Source organism: Oxyura jamaicensis, chromosome 13 (genome assembly GCF_011077185.1).
Source record: "Oxyura jamaicensis isolate SHBP4307 breed ruddy duck chromosome 13, BPBGC_Ojam_1.0, whole genome shotgun sequence".
Classification (NCBI taxonomy): Eukaryota; Metazoa; Chordata; class Aves; order Anseriformes; family Anatidae; genus Oxyura; species Oxyura jamaicensis.
In genome coordinates, this window is record NC_048905.1 from 3284345 (window position 1) to 3300406 (window position 16062).

Genomic DNA, 16062 nt, shown 5'->3' on the forward strand with positions numbered 1-16062 from the left:
GTTATGAACAAAGCATGTTGAGATGCATCATGATCGTGTCCCTGTGTATCAGAGCAGGTGAAAGGGGAAGCCACACACACCACCACCCCACCCCAATTGCTTCAATTCCAGGTGCCACGTTTACCTGATCAGGAGGTCATTTGCGCAAACCAGCAGATCTGCCTTTGCAATCGCTCCTATATGCTAACGTTTTCAGCTCAAGAGTTGTCACCCCAAGTTCGTATTTCAACAGGTAATGGATGCATGCTTTAAATTATAACAGAGTCCTAATTCTGTATGCTTTAAAATAGAACAAAGTTCTTGCAGTACTGCATCTCTATATTACAAGAGGAGCTCAGACTGGAGGAGGAAGGTATTCTGGAGGGGAGGAGGTGGGTGACCATTTCTACTGTTCTTTTTGAGAGTAGGTTAGAAGCTGGTCAGCACACAAAGTAGCCCTAAGGCTGCTTTGGTTGCACAACTACAGTCTGTGTGGATGTAGAGAACAACTGCACCACATCCACAACCTACCACTAAGAAATTATAGCCCAGCTCAGCTTATGTTTAAGTAGCCAGAAGTTCCTTCCTGTGTTGTACAACCCTGTAACAGAGTGCTTAAAGTTAATGCAGCTTTAGACTCAGCTGTATTTCAGTCATTTGTTTCCTATTCCACTTCTAGTGGCTGGGAATATGTTTTACAAAATTACTTGAAGAAAACTATCTAAGATTTGAAAACAAGGTATTTTTGTGGTGAAGTGACTAGATTGGGATTCAGGAGACCAAAACTGCAGTCATAATCTTTTTCACCTGTGTCATAAATTGAGTGACTTAAAAAGGAACTAAAGTGTTGTGTTTTTTTTGTTTGTTTGTTTGCTTGTTTATTTTAAGGTATTAAACAACATTGATTTGGAAGTGAAATAAAAATACAGGATTCTGAAAAGGTATAGGGTTTATAATTAAACTTCTTGGGACTATGTTATAACAATCTTTCTAACTGCTATCTCACAGTTTGGATATACAACAGAAGTAAATCTATGGGTACCTGGGCTCTTACACAGTTAAAGTCCTTTCAGTTGTCTAAGTTCTCTTGATTTCATACTGCTGTGCTTGTGATTCTTTAAATTAGCTGAAGCTGAGCTGGCTGCAGCTAATGGATAGTTGCTGTGAGCATGCTTATGTCCTTAGTAGGTCTGAAAGGAGATAAGTTGTGGAGGATATTTCTATTTTCTGAGTAGGTAAGGTAGTATCTATATATAGAACAAACAAATCTAATTAATTGAAACTGTCTCCTTTCTTCATTTTTCTTATTCCCCTTTCACTTTTTTTTTTTTTTCTGTTCTAATTGTTATTATGGCAAACTGAGGTAATTGTAGTGTTAATGCTGCAATGATTATTCTTACAGCTACAATGCAGGATGGCTAGTTCACTGTTCCGAGCTCCCTGCACTTCATTTAACTACCTGAGTATTTGTCCTGTGGTTTGGTGTGTTTGTTTGTTTGTTTTTGTTAATGTTTTCAGAAAAAAAAAAAATGTTTTCTGTAGCTGCTATTTTAATTTTAGCTATACTTGAGCTGCCTAGATAAAAGTCACATCTGTGTGTTATAGAAATACAGATACATTTTCTGTTTTGTTTTGTGTTTTTTTTTTTATTTATTTTTTTTTTGGGGGGGGGGTCTTAATAAAGAAGAAATAAAAACTTCATGGCTTAAAAGGCATCTTGTAAAAACTTACTTCTTAGTTCATTTCTTCTAAACACTTCTCTGAAAGCATTCTCAAAGTAAAAATGGCTATAAATATCCCTAAGAAATATGTTTATTAAACAGGTAAGGGGAAGAAGAAACCTATCTAAATTATGTGTCTTATTTTGAAAGTTGCTGTGGGAAGAATGTGCCAAAATAATTTATATAGTTTTATGATAAATAGCTCTTGTTTTTCTTTCTTCTGCTTTCTCTGTGCTGTCCATAAAGGGGTGGGGGAGAAGATGGGCTGAGGGGCACTTTTAGGTGGGTCTGAGCCCTGAGCAGGGCTTCTTAGTAAACCTGGTCACTGCGTGTTAATGGTGTACAATGCTACAGGAGGAATACAGAAAGTAGGAGTGTGAAAGGGTATAGAGCTTTCCTAGAATTCAGACAGGAAAAATAAGTATTTTGCCTATTTTCTTGCTAGCAACAATAGAGCAGCCAGGTAATCTAGTCATAGGACTTTGCCATGTCTGTAATCCAGATGACAAAATATAAAACTGATTTGGTAAAAACAATGTTTTTAACCAGGTAGCTGTTTATACCTGTGTGGCTGGATATCGCCTAAAAAAGGTAAGTCCAGGTGAATTAAATAGTCTCCATCTGAACACATACAACATGAATTGTGTTATGAAGGACTGACTTGTTTTGAAACTAAAATAAGTAGAGGAAAATAGGGTAAGATCTCATACCTAATAGCCTTGCTGGAATAGCCCAAATGAGAGCAATAATCCCTGATACTTAGAATCACGGTTCCTTAGAGAAGAAAGGGGGAGGGGGGGAGAGGGAAGAAAAAAGAAAGCTGTGACAGAAAAAAATGTTAGCAAACATCTGTAACAGTCTCTCTCCCCAACGTTGTTATACTCTTGCAGTGTGAAAACTGGTAGATAGTCCAGGAGGCTGTTACTCTGATTAGTTCTCTTTTATTGGCCATTAGAAAGATGAAGTGAAGATGGCATACAAACCACTCAACTAGTCCTGTATGAACACAAAACCACAGAGACTTTTCTTCTGAACCTGTACTTAAATTGCTGTGCGCGATTGGCTTGTGCTCTAATGATGATAATCAGCTGGGCAATTTGAAATATAATTTTCAATTTTGAAACCTGATTGAATGAGAAGCGTAGTTGGTGCAAGCTGAACACAATGGAAATATATGGAAAGGGTAAGATGACTTGTTGCTAACTCCCCACAACGAGGGTATGTTCCTCCTTCATCATGAAGAGTGAGAGATCAGAGAGGATGATTACTTTATGAATTATATTTGCCCTTTTATTGATTTCCCCTGAGTTCAGATGGGTTAGATGAAATATATAACTTCCTGTCATGTCTACGTGTAGTATACATAAACTGTCAGCATGTAGCATAATAAAGTACTATGTAGCATGATGATGATAGAGCTGTGTTGGCAACTTTTGCCTCTCTGATTCTATCAGAATCATTTCCTCTCATAGTCAATGACTCCCTGGAAAATAGAGGTGTGTAACCAGGAGCTCTGTGCACTCCTTGAGGGCTGGGAACCAGTATGCAGCAGTTGTTCCAGCAGCTTGCAGTTGTTTATTTTTTTGTGTTGTTTATTTTTTTTCTACTAGTGGTTCATATGTAGCAACAGGAAATTAATGTTAGCATTTGTGAGGTAATTATACCAAGTTTATGTATTTTGAGGGATTTAAATTGTTAGAGTAAGGTTTGGATACTCAGCAGGAATCATGCATTTGTAAGTGGGAGTTGATACAGAATATGAAATGGTTGTCTTGAGTCATTCAGAAATTTACTTTTGAGATGTGGGGAGAACAGGGGGAACCTTTGGGCTGCCCCCACTCTTGATGCATCTGGTAGTTCTAAGTTGCTTGATTATTATTTTTTTTTTAAACATTGCCCTTAAATAATAATAAATTAAATTTCTAACTTTACATCTGAACTCAGTTTTCTGGGGAGCAATACTGATATTGCTATGGCAGTGACCAGTACCAGTATTAAGCGAAGTATTTATACATGCATGTGTAATAGAGTATGTGAAACTGTGAATCTGAATTCTGAAGTAGTCAAAAGTAGATTGACTTTATTGTAAGCACATCACAGAGCAGTTTAGGGTTGGTTCAATAATTTGTTTGCTTATTTATTTTAACCTCCTTCCTTTTTTTTTTTTTTTTAAAAAAAAAAAAAAGGCATTCCAGAGAACATACTCTATCAAATGAAAAATACTTGTTTGTTGACTAAAATACTTTCAAAGCTTTTGTCCACATCAAATAGATCTGCACTGCTTATTTCTATCAAAATAGCAACAACTGCCTGAAAATGGTGCGTGTAGCATGAAGAGAGAAGGTACAAGCCACAGGGAGTTGTTTTGGAGGTAACAATGACAGCTCTCAGATAAGATATTAGAAATAAGCAAAACTCGACAAGGGAAGGAGGGGGAGATGGAACCATGTGATTCATGAAATCTGAATCTGTAAATTGAAAAAATGTTGCAATAGATTTCCAAAACTCAAGGGTTTTTTGTTTGATTGTTTCACGGTGGAATTGATCAATGTATTTTTCTCAATAGTTAAGTCACAGGACAAAATGTGAAGAAGCATTGGGTCTATTTTGTAGTCAAGCTGGACTGATGGAAATGTTGATAGTCAACAACTAAAATGTTGTTAATACTTTTGTTTTAGTTTTCAGTGAGGACGATGTCAGCAGTGGGAGTCAGGATGGCTGATGGGAACAGGCCTGTTGACTTCAAATATGGATGATTTTTTAGGAGGTTAGTAAAGTGGAGGAGAAAGGAGATGTAAAGTGGTTGGTTGAAGGATTCATTAAGAAACAGCAGGAAGTACTTGAAGCTACTACAGTTCTGTTAGAGAGGTTATGGAGGTACATGAAATTTAGGAAGAAGCTTTTAATGTGTAATGAGAGGTTGGTACATTTAATTCTAGATGGAATCACCTAGCTTGGGAGTAAATACTGTTACAAACATAAAGCATACAAGCTATTCTTGCACAGGCAGTTAACTTTAGCAGCTCTCATTAGTTCAGGTGCAGCACTGCAGGGACTGTGGCCTTCAGGGCGCCAGCAGTAGCTGCAGCTCCATGTTACCCGCTTTGGGCAGCCGTGCCATTTGCCTGTGTTCCTTCTTCTGAGCTTGACATTGTAGGGCTTCTCCTCATGCTTTGTTCCTCGCTTCCGTCTGGTGTTTTTACCCTTTCTTATAGGATTTTCCAGAGCATTTTTTCCAGAGCATTTTTTTCCAGCATTGTCAGTGCTGGGCTCAGCTGTGCCCTGCGGTGGGCCCTATGTGGTACCAGCTGAGGGTGGCAGGGGCAGTCCTTCCTTCCCTCACAGAGGCAGCTGTGGCCCCACTGCCCATATGCAGATGTGGACACCTAAAACAACCTTTCGAGGTACCTGGTGAGATGTCTTCTGGGATGAGGCTGAAGACGTAAAATCTTGAAATGACTAGAAGTGCAAACTGAGGTAGTAGTTGGCTGGAGGAAAGAAAATGGGCACAATACTGGAAGCAGTGTTATCAAGTTGTTTTAAGAGTGTTTCATCTTGTATTTCTATAACTATTGCAAAACGTAATGGGGTAGAATTGTTGGGGGGCGGGGGGGGGGGGGTTAGAATGGGTCAGGTAGTGTACAATGACAGTTAGGATAGTGGGTAACCTGTTACACAGAGGAGGCTGAAAGACCTTGAATCATTGGGCCTGCATGAGAAAGGATCTGAATGTCTAACTACATGCTACAAAGGCATTAAAGATGAATATTGGGAAAGGAGAATGGTAAAAGAACCAAAGCATACAAACTGGCCATGATTCAGATGGGTTCTGTCCAAACTGTTTGAGCATTCAGAGTTGCCCGTAATAGTTTAATGTGGTCACCAGAAATAAGTAATTTTAAGGGAGACTGGTGTTGGTTTGCCAATAATTTCATGATGGAGTTACTTTTAATAGTGGAGGATTGTCTTGCTCATCCAGGATTTCCTTTCTAGATGCATAACTTCCTTCAAATCTTGTGGAGTCTTTTCCTCCACAAGAGGGTACATCGAAGTTAGGGCATTCCAACTCTTTTCACAAAACAGAAGTGTAGTCAGTCTCACGGTGTTAAATGTAGTGAGAGATGAGTGGGTGACATCTTTGAGAGCAATAAATCATTGTTACTGCCATGTGAAAAGCAAAGGATTTAAGAAACAAGCAAGCTAAAATAGTTGCTTTTTTTGGCCCTTCAACCCCACCAATGTTGACATTTAATATAAGATAGAAGTAGAGCTGTGAGCAATATGTAATGGTTTTAAGCAAGAGCAAAATATATTGAATTGTGAAGTAAAGCTGAATATCAATTGTCTGACAATGTGTTAATGGTGCTGTAACTGCTGATAATGACTGCCTGCTACTGGACGTTACTTCCAAAGAGGATGGAAGGGCTTAATGAAGTTTCAGAAAAGAAAGAAGTTTCTGCAGAAATCACGAGTGTTCTTTTCTGCCAGTAGCTAGTGCCAGTCAGAATCGTGTTTAACTTGTAATAAAGCGCAGGTATACATGCCTTACCATGTTTGTACTGTAGTATATATATGTATATATATATTTTTTGTGCTGAGGTCGTATTATGTTTTATGTAGAGAGCATTTTTTCTCAACAAATCTTTTTTTCTTTTTTTTTTTTTCCTGATGGTCAAGGAAAAAAATATATTCAGGAATGTCAGAAAAACGTACAAGTGAAGAAGTAGTTGGATGTGTGCAGGAGGACATTTTTCTAATGTTCCATCCTTCAGTTTGTTCATGAAGAATGTTCTACTTCAAATGGAAAGACAAGAGATGACTCATTGTCTGGGATACAAAAATACCTGAATAAGGTGGAGCTGACGTACAGACGTATTTATGAAAATTGCGTTTTCCAGCCATTTACACTTATGTATCCTGGATGAATTAGAAGTATGAGTGGACTATCTAAAGCTGTCCAGACTCTTTCATTTAAACTTCCATTTTTGATTATTGGGATAAAAAGTAAATTAAGGGACCAAGTGCAGCAGAGACATACATATTGAAGGCTTTCTGGGCAACCCAGAGTAAATCTGCCAAAGCCAGATATTTCTTTTTTCTCTAAAACATTTCTTCAGAGAATGTGATGTTATCTCCTAGTCCTTTGTAATATATATGGAGAAAAAGCTGGAGCATCCAAACGTCTATAAAAGCATACTGAAAATCACTGTGCTTTCAGAATTTCACATTAGGAAGAAAAAAGTAAAGTCAACAAAGCCCTTAAGTGTGTGTTTCATGAAGAAAGTGGTATCAATGCACAGGTATTTGTACCAGGGAGGTTTGTGCTTTGCACTGTCAGAATCTGGGCCCTGGCTCTGCTCCTGGGTTCTGTCTGGCCTGGCCCTATCTTCTGGCTCACCATCTGCCACTGAGTTTGCTCCTGGGTAAAGCCAGCATTCAAAACAGCATACCTCATGTGGACATAAGGGATTGGAAGTGACCATTTCATTCACTGTGCTCATTCCTAAAACATCTCTACAGATTTTAGAGCAAGATATGTGATTTAACACATCGAAGCACTTGCATACCCGTGCTTTTTTTCTTTTCTTTAACCTCCACCCCTCTTTTCTGGTTGTACGTGGTAAATGACAGATTTTCTCAGATAATATTCATGTGGTACTCCAGAATAATTCTGCAGACATGGTAAAAGCTTTTAGAGACTGTAAAACTGATTATCTCTTCTGTAGCTCTTTTCATCTTCAAAGCACTTACCAACATTAACTAATTAATCCTCACAGCATCCCTCTGAGTTAGATATCATTGCCATTATACAGATGAAGGAATTGAAGAGAAACACTGTGTCTAGCTGAAGATCACCAAGATGGTTGGTGACAGAGATGGAATTAGAATGCACAGACCTGTATTTCTAGGTTCTTCACTGAAACTGTCGCAGCATTCCTCTCTTGTCAAGTGTATGCAGAAGTATTAGTAGTCTAACTATGGCTGAGGGCTGAGCTTGTTAATGAAATCTTACTATGAATTGCTTTGATAGGAGAGTTGTTTGCAGTCAGACAGATTATCTTTTTAAAACCCTCTTCTGCTTCTTTTTCCTGAATGGATGAGAGTGCAAGCATGAATGGGTTGCCACAGACATGATTTACTTTGGGTGTAGCTATAGCTAATTGTCAAATGGTTTAGAGCTTTACAAAGAATGCTATACTCTTTGGAAGAGAAAACTTGCGTTTCTTGTGTTTCACTGAGAAATCTCAGTCAGAAGTAATGCTTCAGATCTGTGTCAAGTCTATTCTCTCTGGAATAAATTCCTTAGTGGGCTAACTTGTCAGGTATCCTGGATTTTCTTCTTGCTGACTTGTATTAGATGAACTCCTAGCTGTGTTCCATTACAGGGGAGCCAACAAGGAAAGAGGCGAATGTGGATACTCAAACTGTAGCTAACTGCAATGACAATATTTTCAAGTATTTTCAAATCAGATGATATACAATATTTGATGCAAGTCTCAGATTCTCATGTGGTGCTTTTTTCCCCCTCCCAAGTGCTTATAGCAACCTTCCAGTACCTAAAGGGGGCTTACAGGAAAGCTGGGGAGGGACTATTTGTCAGGGAGTGTGGTGATAGTGCAAGGGGTAATGGCTTTAAACTAAAAAATGTGTAGATTTAGATTAGATATTAGGAAGAAATTAATTTACTTTCAGTATGGTGAAGCACTGGCCCAGGCTGCCCAGAGAAGCTATGGGTGCCCCATCCCTGGTGGTGCTCAAGGCCAGGTTGGATGGGGCTTTGGGCAGCTTGGTGCAGTGGGAGCCATGGCAGAGGTGCTGGAATTGGGTGATCTTTAAGGTCCCTTCCAGCTTAAACTATTCTATGATAATAGCCAGGTGAAACTCTCCGTTGTTTATGATGAGGTTTGTGTATATAGGCAACAAAGGGGAACAAAGAAGGCTTTTGTCTGTGATTTTTTTTTTCTTTTTTTACAGGTTTTAGGAATAATGGTAACAGCACTGAACTGAATGAGGAGGATTACAGCATGTACTTTAAGGCAACCAGTGAACGCAATGCTGAGCACAGGTTGATTGAAAGTGAACACAAAAATGACTGCTACAGAAAGCACAATTAAAGCATGCATTAGAGATGACTGGCAAGACCTGCCTGGAAAGTCCACACTAGAAAATCCTCCCATTTAAGAAGTGGAAGGCTGTCAATTTGCTAATTGTCAGACTCCTGCACTGGCTAATGCTTCAGCTGCCCTGAATAAAAATATTCTGTCTTAAGTAGAAACTGCTATTTGGTGTTAAACTTATCCTGTTGAGTAGAGGAAGCAAAATGAGGCTGGGATCCTGTTTTCTTTAAAATCTGACTTTAACTCTTGTCAATCTTCTGCTCCCCAGTGCTTACTGAGAAAGAGAATTGAAAAGTTTTAAATCAGTGCAGCACAGGCTGTATGGCCTGCAATGTGTTGAGGTACCTAGGAAGTTGTATTACAGGATGCTGTACTGGGCTTAATATAGCTGGCTGTTTGTTTTTCTTTATTCATTAAATGATCAAATCAAAATACACAAAAACTTTCAGACCTTCAGGTCTATCTCTTCAAATATAAAAGGATAAGCTTACATCCTTAGATCTTTCTGTTATGTTAGTTTTCAGAAAGAGACTTCAAAATGTTCCTGCTCCCTCCTCACGCTTCCATAAAGGGTGGTGGGTTTCCTCTACCAAATTGAAAATACGTGCTCCTACTTGCATGTTTTCTATTACTGGACAGAGGATGAACAAAATATAAACCTTCCATTACAGATTTGAACTGTGTTAGGGTAGTGAAGCAATAAAGACTAGAAGAGCTTTTTTACTAAGTGGCCTGAAACTGAAAGGGTGAGATTTGAGAGTCAGGGTATAACTGAGTTTGAAAGATAGGTTTGTCTTTGTAGGATCACTGCTCATTGAATGCCAACCTCAAAATATAAAGAGTAATTGTGATAATTAGGCAATGGAGAAAAAAAAAAATAACAATATGCCTCATTGCTCTAGTTTAAATGCAATGGACAGATTATCAACATGCTTGGTTTCATACAACTGAACCTCAAAACTGAATATACCTTGAAACAAACTGCACACCAGAATGCTTCAAGTTTTAAGTCCAGAGGACAGAATTTAGGGATGTGACTGAAGACTTCCTCCATGTCCTTTAGGGACGTGTTTTTATGCCATTTCTGAGACTGATGAGCATTTGGCTTGCATTTCTTTGTCTGAAGGAATGTTTGCCAGCTGAGGAACCGTTTGCCGTGAGAACAGCCATTTAGCTGTCTGTGAGGTGCAGGTTCTGGAACTGGTGAAGAGGTGTGGGAGTTGTCGGAGCCTTTTTTTAATACTTTCTGGTTGCCAGCCATTGAGCAGGATGGCCAGGATTGTAGGTGGTCCCCATCAGGCAGAGGGGGACATTGCTTTGCCACTCTGAGTCCAGGAAGCTGCTCCAGGATCAAGGGCAGGGTGGGGGCTCTGTGTTTTCCATAAATAGTGCTCCAAGTTCAGCAGACATGCTCTTAGAAAAATTATCAAGTAACTATAAAATAAATATTTAACAATATTACTACATTTTGTCTGCTTCATTAATTTTTTATTAATTTATGAAAATGCTGTTGATGGAAATAATATTGACAGCTGGTAGTGGCTTTTTTTTTTTTTAGTATCTTCTGGTAAATGCAAACTTATCTTCGTTATGAACACAAACCATCTAACAAGCCATATTGGGTAAATGCTCTAATAAGACAATAATTATTAGAGCATGATGCATTAATGTTTAATATTGTTCATAACTCAGTCTTAAGAGATTTGTAACAGAGATGTGAGGGGAGTGCTGTCTTAAGTGTTTATGTTAATAGTAAGACATATTGTGGGGAAGGAGATAATTTTCAGGTAGTTACCCTTTCTGCTTGCAGATGGTATTCTGAAGAAAAAGATGTTCCAGTTTTATTCTAATAATTCTTAAGCACTTCTACCAAAGTGAAGTGATAGGAGAAACTCTCCATGACTATAAATCCTCAAGAAACTATTTGCATAGCTGTTAAAAGGTTAAAATTCTAAATTCAGCTGAGCTGTGCTTCTTTGACCCCAAACTATCGGTAAACAGGAATTCGAGAACCTTCACTTATTTACAAGGAACAACCATGAAATTTTCTACATTTGAAACAAATCATAATACCTTTGGACACTCTGATTTGACCTGTGCAGTTATATCAGATTGTCCTTAAGGAAAACCTCTTCCAAATAAGAAGCTGTCCTTTCAAAAGGCAAAGAAGAATGCTTGGGAAGTTTAGAGGTAGTGTTTAATCACAGTGCTGGACTGAACAAATGTACAGCATTAAGATGCTGTGTGAAATCGAATGCATTCATGTTTTCAGAATATTTCTGTCTGGTCCTCTTGTCAGAGTGTCTGTATCTATGCAGACTTCACTTGACTCCGTTCTTCTGCATTGAATTTTTTCTCTGCCCATCCTTCTCCTATCTGTATCTTATGTTCTCATCGTGGCCTGTACCTAGTAATGTTTGAGTTGAGCTTTTGGGATACTGAAGTGAGAAGCTGAGCAATACAAGTTCAACTAGACAGAATAGATCCTACTACCAGCAAACTATGAGCTTGATCAAACTTGCAAACTTGTTTGTATTTTGCTCCTGATTTTAAGTGCCTCCACACATACTGTTAATACTCATACCTAATGTGAGAAACACACGACTGTTTATCACAGCCCAGCAGGCAGGATACAGATATTTTCAAACAGCATTACTGTATCCTTATCTCAATAGTGCTAATATTATCCTTTGCCAAAACAGACATGATATATTGAAGTATCTGTAGCCATACAGGATCTCTGAATATTCCTTGAATTTAGCCTGCAGCATGTTTGTCATCCATGGTGATCCTGATGTTGCAGCTGCTGTTGCAAGAAGAGGCTTAAAAGTATTGTCAGAACACTGGTGCTGACTTAAAAGCTGTATAGCCCTCACTGGCCTGCAAACCCAGAGATACAGAGATTAAGCTACCTTGTCTGTCTTCCACTTTCCCTGCTCCCTCTTTGTTTTCTGATAGGGTTGCAAACATGAAAGTGGGCTACGGTATCAGGTGGAGGTGGGATTCAGATCACAGACATAAGCCAAAGCCCACTAGACCATGGGGGCCAAACTTACCTACCTTTAAAGTTAAGCACTGGTTAATGAAATAGGTTCCAATATTCTCAAGTCTGTCTGAGTTCAGGGAAACCTTTCCTTTATTTTCACTTACTGGATTAAACCTGACACCAAAATCTAGGAAAAGGACAAGTCCAATACTAAAAACCATTTTCTGTTTTATTATCTACAATATTTGCATACTTCAGTGCTCATTTACACGACAATTGTGCAGAGAGACAATCTTTGCAATGTAATGACTTTCTGATGGTCTGTCTTTAACTGATAGATTAAAAGAAAATGCCACCTTCCAGCTGCATATAAGACCAAGTTTATTGCCACCTGAACTTGCTTCTTATTCCCTGGGTGGGTGGGGAGATGTAGAAGGAAGCTTTGAAATGTCTGTTATTTGCACTCTGTATGTTTAAGTTATTTGGATATTTCCAGTGCCGTTCAACCTTCCTGAAATAAATCTTCCTGAAATTCAAAGGGGGAAAAGTGTCTGCATGGGGTTAATCTTAGGATTTTACAACAGAGTTTAGATCAAATCAAAACCCTTGGCAGTTGGTGAACCATAGGTTCCTCTTGTTCGTGTAAGTCCCTCCATCACCCACTCCAGCATGGCACTTTTGAAATGCAGAAATCTGTCACTTCTGAGATAAACTGCTAATCCACCTCTCTCCTTGGCACATTCTCTGTTCAGTGGGCAGATTTCTTATATAGGTATTTTCTATCACTTTTGCCAGTGCTGCCTCAGTGTCATAAGCTGATGGCTTTAACTAGTGATTTTCTGTTTTTCAGACTCAACAGAGAAATCCAAACACCTCTCTGTGAAGTGTTTTTGGAGTTGATCCCCTGCTGAAAGTCTCCTCTAAGGTAATGGTTACAAATGACAGCAAGCGTATTGTAAAGAAAATTTCTGAAAAATGTTTCATCAAAAGAACTTGTGAATTCTATAGTCTGGGTTATTTCTCTCAACACCAGCAGCAACCTCTGTGAGTCTTGCTAGTAAATATCTATGCAAGTCTCTGTTCTGGTTATTTTGGGTTCAGTTTTTTAGTAATACTTCCACTTCCTGTGCTGTTGTCCAACTTTGGCAGTTGCATGTTGTGCTTGTTTTATCTTTTTTTTTTATTATTATTATTTTTATTTTTTATTTTGCAGTTGTCTGGTATCAATATGTTGAGTTTTTCTCTGTCATGTATGAAAAGTCCAGTTGGTTAGTGCCTTTAGCTCTGTTTTTGGTGTTTTCTTTGCAACATCTACTCAAAAATTTCCTTCTTTATAAGGAGTATTTTTGGTGTTCATTGTGTTTATCATCATGCTTATGAACTTGTGCCATTTATTTCTGAAATAACACATTCTGGTTGTGATGCAGCCAGTATGTAAGCTTGTTATCTGTGGGAGTTTCAAAAAGTTGTTCAATGTAATGGTTGCTCTTGGACACTCTTGTGGAAAGTTTCTATGTTAAAATCCTCAAGAACAGGTCCTTGATTATACATGTACATGCATCTGAATACATGTTTAATGTACTATAGATATATATATATATATATGGCAGTGTGTATATGTGTATATATACATACCTGCAACTTTAGTTTCTATATATATACATAATACATATACACCCACAAATAAAACATAGAATGGCCTGGGTTGAAAAGGACCTTAAAGATCATCTAGTTTCAACTCCCTGCTCCGAGCAGGGTTGCCAACCACTAGAGCAGGCTGCCTAGAGCCGCATCCAGCCCGGCCTTGAATGCCTCCAGGGATGGGGCATCCACAACCTCTCATCCAAAAAATCAGTGACTGAGATTGTTTTTTAAGAGAGTACACTAATTCTGAGGACCTTATCTGTAGATCTGCTTTCTGAGCAATGCTGATCGCCTTGTGCTTTGCAGAACAGACAACATCTATTATAGCACAGGCTGTAGTTGTGTCTTTTGAAATTTCCTACTGACGTGCTCTTGCAGCAATCTGCTTCCGCAATCTTGGCCTTCTTTTATTAGGAAGTAATAAAATTATTTGGGTAAATAAAAACGGGTATGCTATTCACAGTGCTTTGATTCCTTGTTGATAATTAAACACACAAGACATAATAACGACTTTTTTGAGTACTTCTACTGATGATGATTATTACTGTATTGTTTAGACTGTGATACAGTAAGATGGTAAATTGCTGACTGTGTCACTATTTTGTAGTTCATCGTTATAAGAAGTTACTGAGGAGGGCTTAAGTCTGTTCCTCCGTGTTGCCCTAGCATTTTTTCCCTGTTCTCTAGGTGTTTAGTGGTTTGTTTTACAACGTGATTCATTCTCACAGCAAAAAAAGAAATCTTGTCAGCAAAAGATTATGGCACATATAAATTGGTGATGTGAGGCTTTGTATCGATCTCTAGCTTCCCATTCCATTGCCAAGTTAGGCATGTATTGAAAAGACCTATTTCTGAGTTTTGAGTTTCAACACAGTAACACTTCAGAATGCTACTTCCATGATTTCACCATTTGCTTGGTTTTGGTGAGACAAGTCTGATATATGGAGGATGTGTGAAACCGCAAGATGAAAAATCCTCGGCACGTATACAGTACAGCTAGGCAAAACACTGAGTTAAAATACTGAAAACTTTGAAATGGTGATTATTCTGGAAAACATTAGTAGTCAGTTTAGACGAAATTAATCCATTTGTTAGGGCAAAATACATTCAAAAACCTAGGGAAACGTAGATTCATACTCTTGGGAAATCATAATCCTCCTCTATTACCTGACTTTCTTTGTCATTACCCATCCTCGTCCCCTCCCATCAGTGACTGCTGGCTTCTGTGGTCCCAAAGACTCTGGAATCGGTTATGCTAATACACCATAACACATGAGCAAGTTGTTGGATCTGATCTCTTTTTTTTTTTTTTTTTTTTTTTTTAGGCAGTGACACCAGAAAGGCAATGAGTCTCTAAGCAGCTTTCAAATATTCAAGTGCATTTTCAAGCCTTCAATTCATGTGTTGTGCGTTCATCACTGATAACTAGGGGAGAAAAAACTTTCAAACTTGGTATTTTTTTATCAAAGGTCATCCTTTATATTGTATTCATTATACTAGTTCCTTCAAGTCTTTCAGTGAATTGGTCAAGTTGCTTGTGAGGACAGCAATTTGGAATAAATAATTGTACTAATAGATTTTAACCAACAAACTTCTTAAAAGGAAGTAAATGCAGTTCAGAATATATGCCCCAAACCACTGCATTAAAATGTGTAATGATGTTGCACATCATTTGTTGGTGACTGGTGCGTTTTACTTATTTATTATTATTTTTGTGTTCTGCATATTGGCTAGCTATATTGATATAGTGTCTCGTGATATGGTAATTTCACTTAAGGAAAATGTAAGGAAAATTTCAGCAACTTGAAGCCACGTTCTCTGTTTCTTGAGATTCAGGTAATTAAATATCTCATGGTTTATGCAAAACTAATTAATCATATTTCTTCTGCATGGAGATTGTATTTTTGTCTTTAATATCCTTGATGTGATACAGGTTGATCATTGCCCAGGGAAGTGGTGGAGTCACTGTTTCTGGGGGTGTTTAAGGAAAGGTTGGACCTAGCGCTTAGGGACATGGTTTAGTGGGTGACATCTGCAGTAGGGAGATGGTTGGACCAGATGATCTTAGAGGTCTTTTCCAGCCTTTATGATTCTATGATTTTGGAACCAAGACCTTAGTTTTGATCCCAGATTATTTAGGTAGTTTATTGCCACAAGCAAGGTAGATAAGCCATTGAGGAAGGAACTGAGGAGGCAGGGTTTTTTGCCTCTTTAAAAATGATGCTGTTGTTTCTATGTCATTTCGCTGTCTGATATAATACGCAAAAGAACACTTCAAAAAGTTGCATATTTATGGAATTGCTTTAAAATGTTGAGGTATATTGTTTTGGAAACCATTACATAATGGAAGAAAATAATTGAAATTTAAATACAAACGCTGAAGTCAGTGTCTGCAGAGATTATAAACGAGGATTTTGCCAGTATTGAAGAAAAAGAAAAGCTGTTGTAATGGCTGGTGTCTTGTGAAAGCACTGGATAGATGGAAAAAAGAATTGCTGAAATAATGTTGACTTTCCAATGGCAATCGATATTTGCTCATTAGTGCTGCTGTTTTTTTTTTTTTTTTTTTTTTTTTTTTTTTTTTTTTTTTTTCCAGGTACCTCAAGTAGACCAG

The 16062-nt window shown here is 38.1% G+C and overlaps 1 protein-coding gene across 5 annotated transcripts in view; it reads left to right on the top strand.

The window, feature by feature from the left end:
- Positions 1-1104: 1104 nt before the first annotated feature.
- The window catches only part of TENM2 (teneurin transmembrane protein 2), an 823338-nt gene continuing 808380 nt past the window's right edge, over positions 1105-16062 (top strand). For 4 of the 5 annotated variants that reach the window (XM_035338975.1, XM_035338974.1, XM_035338978.1 and 1 more), the window contains exons 1-2: positions 1116-1214; positions 12655-12729. The gene's annotated coding sequence lies outside the window, so the exon portion shown is untranslated. Of the gene's footprint in view, positions 1215-12654; positions 12730-16062 lie in introns of all 5 variants that reach the window. The other variant, XM_035338985.1, reaches the window with a different exon arrangement.